At 35.9% G+C, this 16063-nt stretch overlaps 1 long non-coding RNA gene across 1 annotated transcript; it reads right to left on the bottom strand.

Annotated features, from left to right (window-relative positions):
• Positions 1 to 218: 218 nt before the first annotated feature.
• On the bottom strand, positions 219 to 15662 carry LOC136034096 (uncharacterized). Its single transcript, XR_010619114.1, has 3 exons — positions 15594 to 15662; positions 3985 to 4432; positions 219 to 675 (listed from the first exon to the last, which is right to left on the bottom strand). It is a non-coding gene; the product is annotated as an uncharacterized LOC136034096 (long non-coding RNA).
• Between the last annotated feature and the right edge of the window lie 401 nt (positions 15663 to 16063).

Below are 16063 nucleotides of genomic sequence, written 5' to 3' on the forward strand. Positions count from 1 at the left end.
GCAGTATAAATTAATAAGTGCAAGATGTAATGCTTCTTTTTCAAAAAAAAAAAAAAAAAACAACAATTCCATGACTAAGATTTTGAGCAAGATCGCCTCTCTAACTGACTTAATCTTTTTAATTAGGGTTCCTTGAATAATTGCTGACTCTAGGAACAGAAAGTAGCAAGTACATGATAAGCTGTAAGAAAACGAAATAATAAAGTTTAACTTAAAAAAGCGTTTCAATTTTTATTAAGATAAAAGGAAAATAACATATCTCAGGTTTTCTTTTTAATTGTTTCTTGACTCTGGAATCGGTTCTTTGGCTGAGGAGCAGAGGCCATGGATGAATCAGAAGAGCTTGGATGAGCAGTAAATTCGTTTAGCGAGGGGTTAGCAAAAAAGATAATAATTTCAAAATGTTTAAGGGCTCAAATTCTTTTAAAGTATTAAAAGGAGAGACAAAAAAGCAAAACAAGAGTTTTACAGATACTTAAATGAACTTAAAGTTGAGAACCCTTGATTTTTATTTTAACTTTAGAATTAAAAGAAGACAGGTCTGTTGCAACGCCTTTTTCTGTGAAGAATTGAAGCTATCACACAAAAAGACGGCAACAGCATACAGACTTCTATTTATTATTAATTAGCGAAATTTACTGCTCAGCTCCTCACTTAATTACTTAGCTTTTCAACCTAGAAAAGAAAGAAGACGCTAATTGATGGGGGATAAAAGACCTGTAAAGAAATGATGATAAAAACAAAAACGAAAGAAACAAAGAGCTAAGAGCTCATATGGCACTTATGACGAGGTCGGAAGAGCCAAGAGCTCATATGGTATGAGCTCTAGCAAAATTCTAAGAATCAATAGATTGCTTAAAAAGGAAAATTAGAGGCTTAATGCCGGTCGGGATTTAAAATAAGAGCTCTGAGTCACGAGGTCCTTCTAAATATAATAATTCATTAAGATCCGATCACCCACTTACAATTTAAAAATACCTCAATCTTTCTAATTTTTCCTCTCCCTTCAGCCCCCAAGATGTTCGAAACGGGCAAAACGACTTTATCAAGTCAATTTGTACAGCTCCCTGACACGCCTACCAATTTTCATCGTCAGAAGCACCAGACTCACCAAAGCACTGAACCCCACCACCTAACTCCCCCAAAGAGAGCAGATCCAGCCCGGTTACGTCAGTCACGTATCTACGACATTTATAAGCTTTTTCCAAGATTTCTGGTTTTCCCCTCCAGCTCCCCTCAATGTCAACAGATCTGGTCGGGATTTGAAATAAGAGCTCTGAGACATGAGTTCCTTCTAAATATCAAATTTCATTAAGATCCGGTCACCCGTTCCTAAGTTAAAAATACCTCAATTTTTCTAACTTTTCCAAATTAACAACCTCCGGCTCCCCCAAAGAGAACAGATCGGTACCAATTATGTCAATCTCGTATCTATAACTTGTGCTTATTCTTCCCATCAAGTTTCCTCTCGATATCTCCACTCTAAGCATTTTCCAATATTTCCAGTTTCCCCCCTCCAACCCTCTATGTCCCCAGATCCGATTCGAATTGAAAACGGAGCATCTGAGACATAGGATTCTTCTATATCAAGTTTCATTGAGATCCGATCACACATTCGTAAGATAGCTCGATTTCACGTTTTTCAAGAATTCCAAGCTTCCTCCTCCAACTCCCTTCAATGTCACCGGATCTGGTCGGGATTTAATTGAGTTTTAAAGCACAAAATCCTTCTAGATATCAAATTATATTAAAATCTGATCAACCGTTCGTAAGTTACAAATACTTCATTTTTTCTAATTTTCCCAAATCACTCCCCCCCCCCAACTCCACCAAAGAGAGCGGATCCGGTCCGGTCATGTCAGTCACCTATCTTGGACTTGTGTGCTTATTCTTTCCACCAAGTTTCATCCTGATCTCTCCACTTTAAGCATTTTCCAAATTTCCGGTACCCCCTTGCCCCAATGACACTGGATCCGGTCGGGATTTAAAATAATATATCCAAGTTACAAGGTCCTTCTGAATATGAAATTTTATTAAGATCCGATCACTCCTTCTTAAGTTAAAAATACCTAATTTTTCAGAATTAACCCCCCCCCAACTCCCCCAAAAAGAGCGGATCCGTTCCAGTTATGTCAATCACGTATCTAGGACTTGTACTTATTTTTCCCACCAAGTTTCATCCCGATCCCTTCACTCTAAGCATTTTCCAAGATTTTAGGTCCCCCACCACCTCAACTCCCCCCAATGTCACCGGATCAGGTCGGGATTTAAAAAAATATCTCTGAGACATGATATCCTACAAAAAATCTAATTTCATAAGATCCGATAACTTCTTCGTAAGTTAAAAATAGCCTACCTCATTTTTGTGATTTTTCAGGTTTAACCCCCCACCCCCCCAAACTCCCCCAAAGAGAGCAGGTCCGTTCCAGTTATTTCAATCACGTATCTAGGACTTCTGCTTATTTTTCTGCCAAGTTTCATCCCGATCCGTCCACTCTAGGGGTTTTCCAAGATTTTAGCGCCCCCCCCCCCAACTCCCCTCAATCTCATCAGATCCTGTCAGGATTTTAAAAATGAGCTCTGAGACATGATATTCTTCCAAACATAATATTCCATTAAGATCTGATCACCCGCTCGTAAGTTGAAAATACTTCATTTTTTCTATTTTATCCAAAATAACCGGCCCCCACTCCCTCCCAGATGATCAAATCGGGGAAACAACTACTTATAATTTAAGCTGGTCCGGCCCCTGATACGCCTGCCAAATTTCATTCGCCTAGCTTATTTGGAAGTGCCTAACTAGCAAATCCCCGACAGACCAACCGACAGAATTTGCGATTTTTATATGTCACTTGGTTAATACCAAGTGGCATAAAAACCTTAAAAAAAAGAACCAAAAGTTGAAGCTTTGTACATATCGTTGTTAGAAATTGGACTAGCTTTAATAATGAAATATCTTTGAACCGCTTGTAGTATGAAAAGACATTAAAATACGTAAACAGCAAAAACTAGTAATTGCAAAACTGTATGAAAGATCAGATTGGTCTTGTCATGTTTGATGTCCTAGGTTCTTCATTTGTCCTCTAGACATTATAATTACTCTCTCTACTAGCTCTACTTACTCTAGGCATTATGAAACTACTTAAAACGCCTTTTGTAAATAGACTAATTACACTTGGCATTTTATACTTAGCTATGTTCCTTTTGAAATGGCGTATGCATCATAGATATAAAAGGGAAACGTTCACTCCATTGGGGGGGGGGGGGGGTAATATAATTTATTCTCTCAGAATGTAGTTTACTCATAAATATGACATGAATCATATGATTTTTCTTGTCAATCATTTATTTCTTCTGTAATTTTGCCTTCATCATAGACACTTAAAACGATACAACCACTACTGAGGCAAATATGACGTAAATATGCGTTTTGAATGTATTCATAAATATGACGTCACTTAAATAAATATTATTTTTTCCACAATTGAGGCTCTTAATGACTTTTTTCAAACTTCTGACCTATACAGATCGTTTTTTTTAGGCCAGAAATTTCCAGGATAACAATTTTCCCGGAGAAATACTGAGGTTTTTTCAAGAAAAAATAAATAAATGCACAATTATAGCTCACTAATAAAGATAGTGATTAGAAATATAAAAAACAGAGCCAAAGCAGCAAAAAGAAGTCACATTTGGTGTACTTGTTTTGTCCTAGAAATATAGAATTATTAAAAAAGATTTATAGAAAACTAATGTTAAGAGTTGCAAAGAATTATAAAGAAGTCAATTGTTAAACAAGAATTATGAAAACTATTATAAAGAACTATTAATATCATATAAGGAATTAAAAAAGAATAATTACATGATAATTATAAAAAATACTTTACAAAATCATTACATAAAAACTACAAAAAGCATGATTACACAGTACTAAAAAATAATTATAGAAAAATAAAAAAAGGCGACAAAGCAAGAAAAAGAACTCACATTTCGTGCACTTAGGTTTTCTTCCAGAAATTTCCACATCTTCATTTATATTGGCACCATTAAAGCTTTGAAAAACTAATTTGACACTATTAACCAGCCGCATTGAATTCCCATTGGCAAGATCTTTCTGAATATTTTTAAATACTTCCTGAATACTTTCTGTATAATTGATGGATGGTTTGAAAACTAATGACCTTCGACTGGTTTGACCTTCGACTGGAACATCTCGCTTTTCTAAAGGTTTTTCAACAATCCTTATTTTTTTGTTTTTTACACTAGCAGTTGGTACGCTTGTTGAGGAAGTGGCCTCATCAGAAAGTCTCTGAGATGGTTCGGGATAATATATTTTACAATAAGGTTGATGACATGTGAAATTTGCCATACCTCGGAACTGGTTTCTGAATACTTTGCACTCCAGAATAACGTCCCACTGGTCTGACAAAATATGCTGGACCCAAAAAATAAATATATGCATTGGCCACTATATATCCTAACTTGAAAAAAACAAATTTGTGACAACACTACTTATAGCAATTTTTCTTTCTATTGTTCCATCTCTTCTAATTATTTGTCCCTTTGTATTATTATTAAATATCTACAATTCATATATTCATATTTATTCCCACTAAGGAACTAGAATTCACTAGAAAGAAGATATGTCCTGTTAATAGACTCAGGGATGTTCGCAAGAGGGGGGTCATTTTCAACACTAAACTTTATTAACACTTAGTGATTATTATTAACTTTTTTGAGTCTAATTGTAATAATACAAACATCTTATCTGACAAATAGTTTAAAATTTTGGAACAATTGTTTGACCTTGACGCACCAGACCTGTGGATTTAAAATATGTTAATAGAAAATACAACAATTTTAGTTGTTGGAAGTCTATACACCAAGATTAACTATTTTGATTATTTTAATAATATTTTTTTATTGAATATGTAATTTCACAAAGACGAGCAGCACTAGAACAACTTGACATGACTCTAGAAACTCTCACTTGTCTCAGGAACCGGTGACCACATTAAAGAAAAAAAAATAAATAGAGACGAAGACCACACTGCCTTCCCATCACAAACACCAAAAACAAGAAGAACAAAAGGGACTTTCTCAAGACAGTGGGAGACAAATTAGAATGTCTTGAGAAATTCCCTTTTGTTCTTCTTGTTTTTGGTGTTTGCAAACCTATATTGAAAAAAAAATGGTGACTAACTACAGCATGCAACTTCAATTTAGAAGTTTTTCAGAAATTTACTGTTATAAATCAATCTAAAAATAGAACATGCGTTTGCGTCTGCATTTAACCACATTTAATAAGCTGCTTCCACCACCTCTCTTCTTTTCTCTCTCTTCTTGTTTGTCCTACAAAATATACTTTGCACAAAAAAAAAAAAAAAAAATACTGTGCTTCCACTCTTTGACTTCGCCCTCCTCCCCTTCAGCATGCAACTACAATTTAGAAGTTCTTTCAGAATTTTATTGTAATAAATCAATCTCAAAATAGAACGTGCGTTTTCTTAGATATCATATCAGTAAGACTAAATACCAGTTTGTTAGAACAAAATTTTGTCATTTAAATATAAAATCAATTCTCAAATTACTCCCTATTTACCAATAAATACTTTCTTTGTTTAACTAGTGGTCCCCGTATCACAGGTTTTTATTAAGTGTAAGTGTTGGCATCTTGGCTTACGTTAATATTCGTCATATTAATTAGACCAGAATTCGAATGTCCAACTAACAGAATTTCACAGAGAAAACTTAAAATAACATTAAAAATATAAGTAAAATATCAAATAGAGAACATAAAAGAAAACGATTACGATTCATTTTATCAAATCAAATTGGAATTCATTTTTAAACTAAAAATGAAACTTCGGAGTGATCATGCCATGGAAAATCGTCCTTGAATGGTTACAGAACATGCCACGACTGCCCAACACTTTTCTTTTAGCCCTTAAAAATGTCAATGATTTTTTTGGGGGGGAGGGGGCAGATTTCTTTATTGTACCTTTTCATGCATTTGGAAATAAAAAAAAAAGTTTTTTTTACCCTCTCTATCTTTGGGATTTGGAGCCAACCTGGCCGAGTGGGTTGGTGTGCCAGATTCAGGATCCTTTGTCTGAGAGGGCAAGGGTTCGAATCCAAGTGTACCCAATTATTTAGTTTGGGACGGGGGTCAGTGGCGTGACACTGTAAGCTCAGGCAGAGTCCAACCAGTTCTAAATGGGTACCAGGAGAAATCTGGGGAAGGTAAACAGGAAGGGTGTGCAAAAGCACAGGATGGTTGGCCCCCAGCCCCCCCCCCATTGCACTTCCTGGCAGAAGGACCAAGAAACGGAGATCAGCACCACCGGTGATGACTGTAAAGTCTAATACCGTATTCTTTAACGTTTTACCTATCTTTGGTATACCTTCTAGGATATAAAAGTATATTTTCCTATTTCGTCCTAGCGATTCTTATCTTTTAAGTTTGTAGTGCTATTGATATGCTAAAATAGCTTACTCTAATTGCTCTAAATCTGTTTTACTCTAATAGTTTTAAGACTTGAAAATCATTAGCTGAAGCAATATTTGGAATGCAGCGATAATTAATTTATTAGTGATAACTAAACGTTTTCAACTTGCTTTTTACCTTAAAAACAGTATTTCTAAGTGTTTTCCAAGTTTTAGGTTCCCCCCTCCCAACTCCCAGCCCCCATCACCAGATCCGGTCGGGATTTAAAATAAGAGCTCTAAGACACGATATCCTTCTAAACATCAAATTTCATTGGGATCCGATCACCCGTTCGTAAGTTGAAAATACCTCATTTTTCTAATTTTTAAGAATTACTCCCCCCCCACTACCCCAAAGAGAGCGAATCAGTTCCGATTATGTCAATCATGTATCTGGGACTTGCGCTTATTTTTCCCATCAAGTTTCATCCCGATCCCTCCACTTTAAGTGTTTTCCAAGATTTTAGGTTTCCTCCCTCCAACTCCCCCCAATGTCATCAGACTCGGTCGGGATTTAAAATAAGAGCTCTGAGACACAATATCATTCCAAACATCAAATTTCATTAAGATCCAATCACACGCTCATAAGTTAAAAATACTTCATTTTTTCTATTTTTTCCGAATTAACCGGCCCCCACTCCCCCCCAGATGGTCAAATCGGGAAAACGACTATTTCTAATTTAATCTGGTCTGGTCCCTGATGCGCTTGCCAAATTTCATCGTCCTAGCTTACCTGGAAGTGCCTAAAGTAGCAAAACCGGGACTTTAGGTTTTCCTCCTCCAACTCCCCCCAATGTCATCAGATCCGGTCGGGATTTATAATAAGAGTTCTGAGACACAATATCATTCTAAATATCAAATTTCATTAAGATCCAATCACCCACTCATAAGTTAAAAATACTTCATTTTTTCTATTTTTTGCGAATTAACCGAGCCCTCGCTCCCCCCCCCCCCCCAGATGGTCAAATCGGGAAAACGACTATTTCTAATTTAATCTGGTCCGGTCCCTGATACGCTTGCCAAATTTCATTGTCCTAGCTTACCTGGAAGTGCCTAAAGTAGCAAAACCGGGACCGATAGACAGACCGACAGAATTGGCGATTGCTATATGTCACTTGGTTAATACCAAGTGCCATAAATACAGAAGAGAGAATAATGAAGACTTTTTCCCAAGACAGTGAACGAACAAAATCTATTTGAATGTTTCGGCCCTATAACTAAGGGCTGTCTTCAGCAAAGAAAATAATAAACAATAACACACAATAAAAGTTCTTGGTTAAAAATCCATTGTTAAAATAGCCTAGGCTATTTTATATTTGGACCAATTCGAAAAAATTAGAAAAAATGAGGCATTTGTAACTTAAGAACGGGTGACCGGATCTTAATGAAATTTGATATTTAGAAGGAACTCAGGTCTCAGAGCTCTTGTTTCAAATCCTTACCAGATCTGTTGACATTGGGGGGAGTTGGAGGGGGAAAACAGAAACCCCCCCCCCCAAAAAGAGAGCAGATCCGTTCCAGTTATGTCGATCTCCTATCTAGGACTTGCTTATTTTTCCCACCAAGTTTCATCCCGATCCCACCACTCTAAGCATTTTCCAAGATTTTAGGTTCCGCCCCACCCCCAACTTCCCCTTCACCAGGTCCGGTTGGGATTTAATACAAAAATACCTCATTTTTCTAATTTGTCAGAATTATGCGTGAATGCGTTGCGTTGAATTATGCATTCTGATGCGTTGAATGCGATGGTGTGATTTTCGTTAAGATTCTATGACTTTCCCCCTATTTTCCAAAATAGGTTTTAGGGGGGGGTCCCCCTATTTTCAAAAATAAGACAAATTTTCTCAGGCTAATAACTTTTGATGACGAAGACTAAATTTAATGAAACTTGTATATTTGAAATCAGGATAAAAAGCCGATTCTTTTGATGTATCTTTTAGTATCAAAACTCCATTTTTTAGAGTTTTGTTTTCTATTGAGCTGGGTCGCTTCTTACTACAGTTCTTTACCACGAACTGTTTGACTACCACGAAAAAACTGCCCTTTTTGAATAAAAGTAACAAGCCAAAAAGTTACAAGTAGAAGCTTAAAACGAACAAAAATGATCTCCATTCAACCCATGCGACATGCTACTATTCAAAATTAATTATTGGCCATTTACTGAAAAAGAAAACTAAGAATAACAGTGTGATTCAGAAACCTTAGTTGATAAAGAGATTTATCTTTGCACTTTTCTGTTTCATGTTTCAGTAAAATGCGTATAGTTAATTCTAAAGAGTAGTATATCGCAGAAATTGAATCGTGATCATTTTTGTTCGTTTCGACTTTCAACTTCGCTCTTAACTTTCACTCAAAAACGTAGTTCTTTTCTTGTTAAATATGTGCCTGTTTTAATTTCCAACAGATTAAATGTGCATGTTAGCAAATAGCCTCTTTTGTGCAGAGAGAAGGTTAGAACAAAAGCAGAGAATACGAGATTATAATAATTACGAATCATTTTTAAGTTTACTTTAAGAACAGCTACCAGTTCTGAATCGAGGTAATTAGAATTTGGTTTTGGTTTCTTGAAAGAAATCATAATTTTTTTTGTAATTTACAGGCTAAAGAGAAATAAAAAAATGAATTTCCTACCAATTTTCATCTTTGGCACCATGCACAAAATAAGAACATTAGAATATAAAAGTTGGACCCACGACCTCTCGCGAACAATTCAAGACCTATCTTGAACCAAGATAGACCTATCTTGCACCAAGAAATCAATGGAAAGCCTACTTCATGATAAAGCTGTTGCAAGATCCTTAAATTATGAACTTATAAGTTTCCGTCTGATAAACATTAAATAGTACTATTGTAATAAACTAAACCAACCAAAGCATTTTTTTTCCTTCTTTTTTCAACTATTCCACTGTATAGGAAGCGGGAAGACGTTCCGGCTGGTAATACGAAGGGCTTTAATCATCAGCAGCTCTTGCCATTTGCCTTGGAGTTGGACTTTAATTTACCCTAGGTTGTTTTAAAACATATCGTCAGTAAAATTGCTTTCTACTTGTTTTCTGATTGGCATGAATTTGAAACCATATTCTTGTTTCACAGTCGTGGTCTTGATTGATGATGAGGAGAGTATAAATCCTACTTTGACACTATTCGCAGAAAAAAGCAAGAGCGTAAGACTTGAACTCGAAACCCCACATTTCGTAATCTAGGTCCAGAGCAATATACCATTGTGAAATAAGGCATTGCGTAAGCATAGCAATAAATTTATAACATGATGGACATTAGACAATTTGATGGAAATGTCTATCCACTGCATCTGGAACCATTCTAACCAATTAATCGAACTCATATTTATACCATAGAATCCCCTTAGGAATACCTTAGTAAATAGAGTTTACCCAGCCTCATAGCTCTACACGTTCTGGAAACTAATCCTATGATTCCCTAAGGACACAGAGAAAAAAAAATGATACACAATTGTGCGGACAATTTTCTGAATTTGGAGAAGAAAGGCTATAAACATCCAATGAAAAGTTTTTGAACATGGCAATTTCTAGATCTGAGGCCATTTTCCAGAGATTTCAGGTTTTTTTTTGTTTTTTTCAAAATTTCGAAACTACACATTACAGTCGAGTTAAAAGTGAATTAAAGTTACCACTCCTGGATTTCTTTTAGTTGAGCATTTTTAAAGAACAAATTTTTGTTAAAAATTTTCGGTTTCTATGGCCCAAAGATTGTTCTTTATTAGGTTGGTTTTACTACCGCAACAGTGACATATGGATTATGAGCGTAAGGGTTCGTTATCAAAGGCTACTTTGGTGAAGTTATTAGCCCATCTTGCAAGCTTAGAAAAAGCTCCAGTAATTCATATCTAAAAAAAACATAAACAAAAAAGCCTAGAGGCTGAAGTGACTTCAGAGATAAAGGGCGTCAAGTCATATCATCCATCATTATCAATCTCATAATCGTGTGAAAATCTCATATAATACCAGGATTTGTTCAGACACTAATTCGACTAAGGAAAAGACTAGATAACATATTTAGGAGTTACATGTGGGGTATGTACAAATTATAATTTATTGACTGCGTTTCGGTTTATTGAGAATCCACAAGTTTTTGGATAGTACATTTTTGGCCAAAGAAAGAAACATAATGACTGATGAAATCCAAAGACAAACGAACAAGGCACTTAAGAAAACGGAACAATAACAAAATAAAATAATAGATCAAACTGTCAATAGGATGACAGTTTTTGAAAGCCTTTTTGAAGTTTCTGAAGCAACAACTGGTCATCTAAAAATTTCTAAGTTACATTTAGTGAAAATATAAAGTGTGTGCATGTGGGGCGGGGTATGCACCCTCCAATCACTCTCAATCTTAAAAAGGCACTAGAACTTCTGATTACCAATTCAATGAGCCCTCTCTGAAATTTATACAATCACCCTTTCTATATAAACCTTATATGCTCCTGGGCATAAGTTACAACCCTTGCCCTTAGGACTGTTGAGGGGGAGAGGTGTCTTCCTCAAACACATAATTTCCAGATCTTTCAACTATGTTGAACAAAATAATTATGTCAAAATTTTGATTGTTACCCATCAAAAGAATTGAGTCTGACTTTCAAAAGGGGGGCCTCAAAAGAAAAAAAGAAATCCAACAAAAATAACACCATTGGTTCAACATGACAACAACCTTTACTGTGAAGGTTTCAAACTCCCATCAACAACAAGAGCTAAGAGCTCATATGACACTTGTGACGAGGCGAGAAGAGCTAAGAGCCAAGAGATCATACGGTATGAGCTCTAACAAAATTCTATGAATCAATAGATTGATTTAAAAAGGAAAATAAGAGGCTTAATGCCGGTCAACATTTAAAATAAGAGCTCTGAGTCACAAAGTCCTTCTAAATATCAAAATTCATTAAGATCCGATCACCCACTCGTAAGTTATAAATACCTAGTTTTTTCTAATTTTTCCTCTCCCTTTTGCCCCCCAGATGGTCGAATCTGGGAAAACGACTTTATCAAATAAAATTGTGCAGCTCCCTGACACGCCTGCCAATTTTCATCGCCCTAGCACGTCTAGAAGCACCGAACTCGCCAAATCACTGAACCCCTCCCCCCAACTCCCCCAAAGAGAGCAAATCCAGTACAATTCTGTCAATCACGTATCAAGGACATTTGTTTATTCTATCCACCAAGCTCAATCCCGATTCCTCCACTCTAAGTGTTTTTCCAATATTTCCCCCTCCAAGTCCCCCCAATGTCAAAAGATCTGGTCGGGATTTGAAATAAGAGCTCTGAGACATGAATTCCTTCTAAAAATCAAATTTCATTACGATCCGATCATCTTTTCGTAAGATATAAATACCCCAATTTTCATGTTTTCCAAGAATTCCGGTTTCCCCCTCCACCTCCCCCGAATGTCACAGGATCTGGTCGGAATTTGAAATTATAACTTTAAAGCACAAGATCCTTCTAAATATCAAATTTCATTAAGATCTGGTCACCCTTTCGTAACTTACAAATACCTCAATTTTCAAAATTACCCCCCCCCCCACCCCAATTCCACCAAAGAGAGCAGATCCAGTCCAGTTATGTCAGTCACGTATCTTAGACAGGTTTCTATTCTTCCCATCCAGTTTCATCCTGAGCTCACTGCTTTAAGTATTTTCTAAGATTTCCAGCCCCCCCCCCAATTACGCTTGATCCGGTTGAGATTTAAAATAAGATATTTGAGTTACGAGGTCCTTCTAAATATGAAGTTTCATGAAGATCCGATCACTCCCTTGTAAGTTAAAAATACGTCATTTCTTATTTTTCAGAATTACCCCCCCCCCCGCAATTGAGCGGATCCGTTCCAATTATGTAAATCACGTTTGCAAGACTTCTGCTTAATTTTTCCAACCAAGATTCATCCCAATCCCTCCAATCTAAGCGTTTTCCATCATTTTAGGTTTCCCCGCCCCAAACTTCCCCCAATGTCACCAGATCCGGTTAGGATTTAAAACAAGAGCTTTCAGACACGATATCCTTCTAAACATCAAATTTCATTGAGATTCAATCACCTGTTCGTAAGTTGAAAATACCTCATTCTTTCTAATTTTTAAGAATTACTCCCCCCCCCCCCCAACTACCCCAAAGAGAGCGAATCAGTTCTGATTATGTCAATCATGTATCTAAGACTTGCGGTTATTTTTCCCATCAAGTTTCATCCCGATCCCTCCACTTTGTGTTTTCCAAGATTTTAGGTTTCCCCCCCTCCATTCCCCCCAATGTCATCAGATCCGGTCGGGATTTAAAATAAGAGCTCTGAGACACAATATCATTCCAAACATCAAATTTCATTAAGATCCAATCACCCGCTCATAAGTTAAAATACTTCATTTTTTTCTTTTTTTTCAAATTAACCGGCTCCTACTCCCCCCCCAGATGGTCAAATCGGGAAAACGACTATTTCTAATTTAATCTGGTCCGGTCTCTGATACACTTGCTAACTTTCATCATCCTAGCTTACCTGGAAGTGCCTAAAATAGCAAAACCAGGACTTTAGGTTTTCCCCCTCCAACTCCCCCCAATGTCATCAGATCCGGTCGGGATTTAAAATAAGAGCTCTGAGACAAAATATCATTCCAAACATAAAATTTCATTAAGATCCAATCACCCACTCATAAGTTAAAAATACTTCATTTTTTCTATTTTTTGCGAATTAACCGGCCCCCCACTCCCCCCTCCAGATGGTCAAATCAGGAAAACGACTATTTCTAATTTAATCTGGTCCGGTCCCTGATACGCTTGCCAAATTTCGTTGTCCTAGCTTACCTGGAAGTGCCTAAAGTAGCAAAACCAGGACTGACAGACAGACCGACAGAATTGGTATAATGAGATAAAGAAGGGAAATTGGAGTGACACACCGTTTGGTCTCCAAACTTAACTGAAACCATTGTTTTTGCAGTCCATTACCTGTTCTATTAGTAATCAGATTATATCAGCATTTTCCTTGTTAACATAAGGAATCAATAACATAGGCTACTTAGCTTATCAAACAAGCAGCCAAAAGTTAAGCCAATAGAAAAGAGGTTTTCAGCCTAAAAGTACCCAAAAAAAGCAGAAGAATTATCCATCAATCAGAGACTTTGATCATGTGCAAATACTTTGTTGTTTACTAAGCTACAATTTTTTTGAGGGATGCCACTCATAAAGTGGGGACAGAGTTTACCACCAAGTCCCTACTCTTGTAGGTCCCCAACAGGGTCAAGGTCCCTTTCCAGAGGTTATTGTCTATAGGTCTGGATCTTATACCCTGTTTTCCAAATTCACAACTTTATTCAATTGAAATATATGAAGTTTCAAAGATTAAGACATTTTCTAAATTTAGAAAAAAAAACCATTGATGTGGCTTAAAATTTTACTCACTAAAATTCTAGTTTAGCTTTTTTCTATCTTGGAAAGCGGTTAGTGTATGAAAATGCAACTTTCAGGGATTGGTCTAAAGACTAAAGTAAATTCTAGGGAAGGTGTTTTGATGTACCCACCACTTCTTCTTCTCTCTCTAGAGGGCCCTGACCTTTAAAATTTTGTTATATAAAAGTAAACCCTGGCAAAATAGATCTTCAGCTTAAATGAAATACAACAAAACTGTATTCAGCTTCACAACTTTACTCAATCTCAATTTAAGAGGTTTTAAAGAGCCACAAATACATTTCCTAAATTTAGAAGTAACCTGCTGATATGGCTTAAAATTCTACTCTAACAACAGGAATTGCATTTACAGAACAAAAATCAGAGAAAAAGAAATTGATAACTAAAAATTAAGGCAAAATGTTATTTTTTTAAAGTTTCAAAATGTCTACCATTGCAAGTTCCATGTTGCCTACCTGTCAAGTAGGCAAATTTTAAAGGCTTAGAAATCAGATGAGGGTGAACATGGAAGCTTAGCAATACCTTTTCAGAGTAGTATTGGTAAAATTCTAGTTAATTGACTTCCTGCTATCTCAGAAAGGGTTAAGGTTAGGAAAATGAAACTTTCAGGGATGAATCTACAGGCTAAAGTGCATTCCAGGAAGGTATTTGGAATCAACTACCTCCACTCCTTCTCCCTCTAGAGGGCCCTGACATTTGATGACCTTTTAAAATAGGCCTATGTGTGTTATAAAAGTGAGACCTCGGAAAATAAATCTTCTGCTTATTTGAAGTACAACAAAATTGTTTTCAGCTCCATAACTTTGCTCAATTCCATTTTATAAGTTTTAAAGATATGCAAACACATTTCCAAAATTTTTAACAAAAAAACTTAGGCTAGATATGGCTCAAAATTCTACTTGAATAAAAGGAATTGCATTTACAGAACTAAAGACAGAGAAAAAGCAATTAGTAACTGAAAATTAAGGTAAAATGTTGTTTTGTCAAAATTTCAACAGGTATAGACCTGTCATAGGCAAATTTCAGGGCCCTCTAGAGGGAGCAGCAGTGGAGGTGGATACTTTAAAAAACCTTCCCAGGACATACTTTAGCCTGTAGACCATCCCTGAAAGTTTCATTTTCCTAACCTAAACCCTTTCTGAGATAGCAAGAAGTCAATTAACTAGAATTTTACCTATTTTATTCACCTTGAATTCACTACTGAAAGTATCATTTTCCTCACCTAAACCCTTTCTGAGTTAGCAAGAAGTCAATTAACTAGAATTTTACCTATTTTATTCACCTTGAATTCACTACTGAAAGTTTTATTTTCCTAAAATAGCCCCTTTCCAAGATAGCAACAGTAGCTTCAATAGGATTTTACCATTTTGCTCCAAATAAAGGAATTACAATATCAAAGTAAAAGCAGAGAACAGGAAATTAAAAACTGAAGTTTCAGCTATAATTTGCTTTAGTCCTTATTCTAATCTAGGTAGGCTATAGACCTATCAAGTAGGCTATATTATTTTATTCGTGGTGTTTTGTTCTGAGCATGTTTTACATGTTCAGCATTTTGAACTGATCAACGAAAAAGTAAGAAAAAAAAAACAGTGCAACAACGCACGAAGGTTTAAAGTAGCGTCTGGAAAACCATAATTATAAAACTTCAACTATTCAAAATCCTTCAGAACACTCAATTATGAATGATACACTTACAAAAAAAAATGATTAAAGAGGATACTTATGAAAGTAATCCATGGCCATTGCTGCTCCGGGTAATTTGGCTTTATGATGAAAATGAAGAAGTGATTGCATCATTTTGTAAAATAAGTAGCTGAAAATTTAGCCGAATGCAATAGAAACAGGCTGAAGACAGAATACAAATTGCTATCCTAAAAATTGGAAGAAAGAACCTGATGCTTGCATCCGTATGCAAAGGGATATAAAAATATCAATAAATACTCCATTTCTCGTAACTTCATAAAAAAGCTTTGATAATTCTTATGTTCTTTGTCAGGCCCGGTGGCCATTTTTATTATTAGTTAATTTAAATTTGATCACGTAATATGTATCAAATTATTTTAATAAATAAACAACTTATAGGACGCAAAAGTGGTTTTCGCTAAAATTGACAAATTCAAGAGTGGATATCGTGCTTACGTCACAAATTGACATCTCTTTTTGAA

This window comes from Artemia franciscana, chromosome 12 (genome assembly GCF_032884065.1).
Source record: "Artemia franciscana chromosome 12, ASM3288406v1, whole genome shotgun sequence".
NCBI lineage: Eukaryota > Metazoa > Arthropoda > Branchiopoda > Anostraca > Artemiidae > Artemia > Artemia franciscana.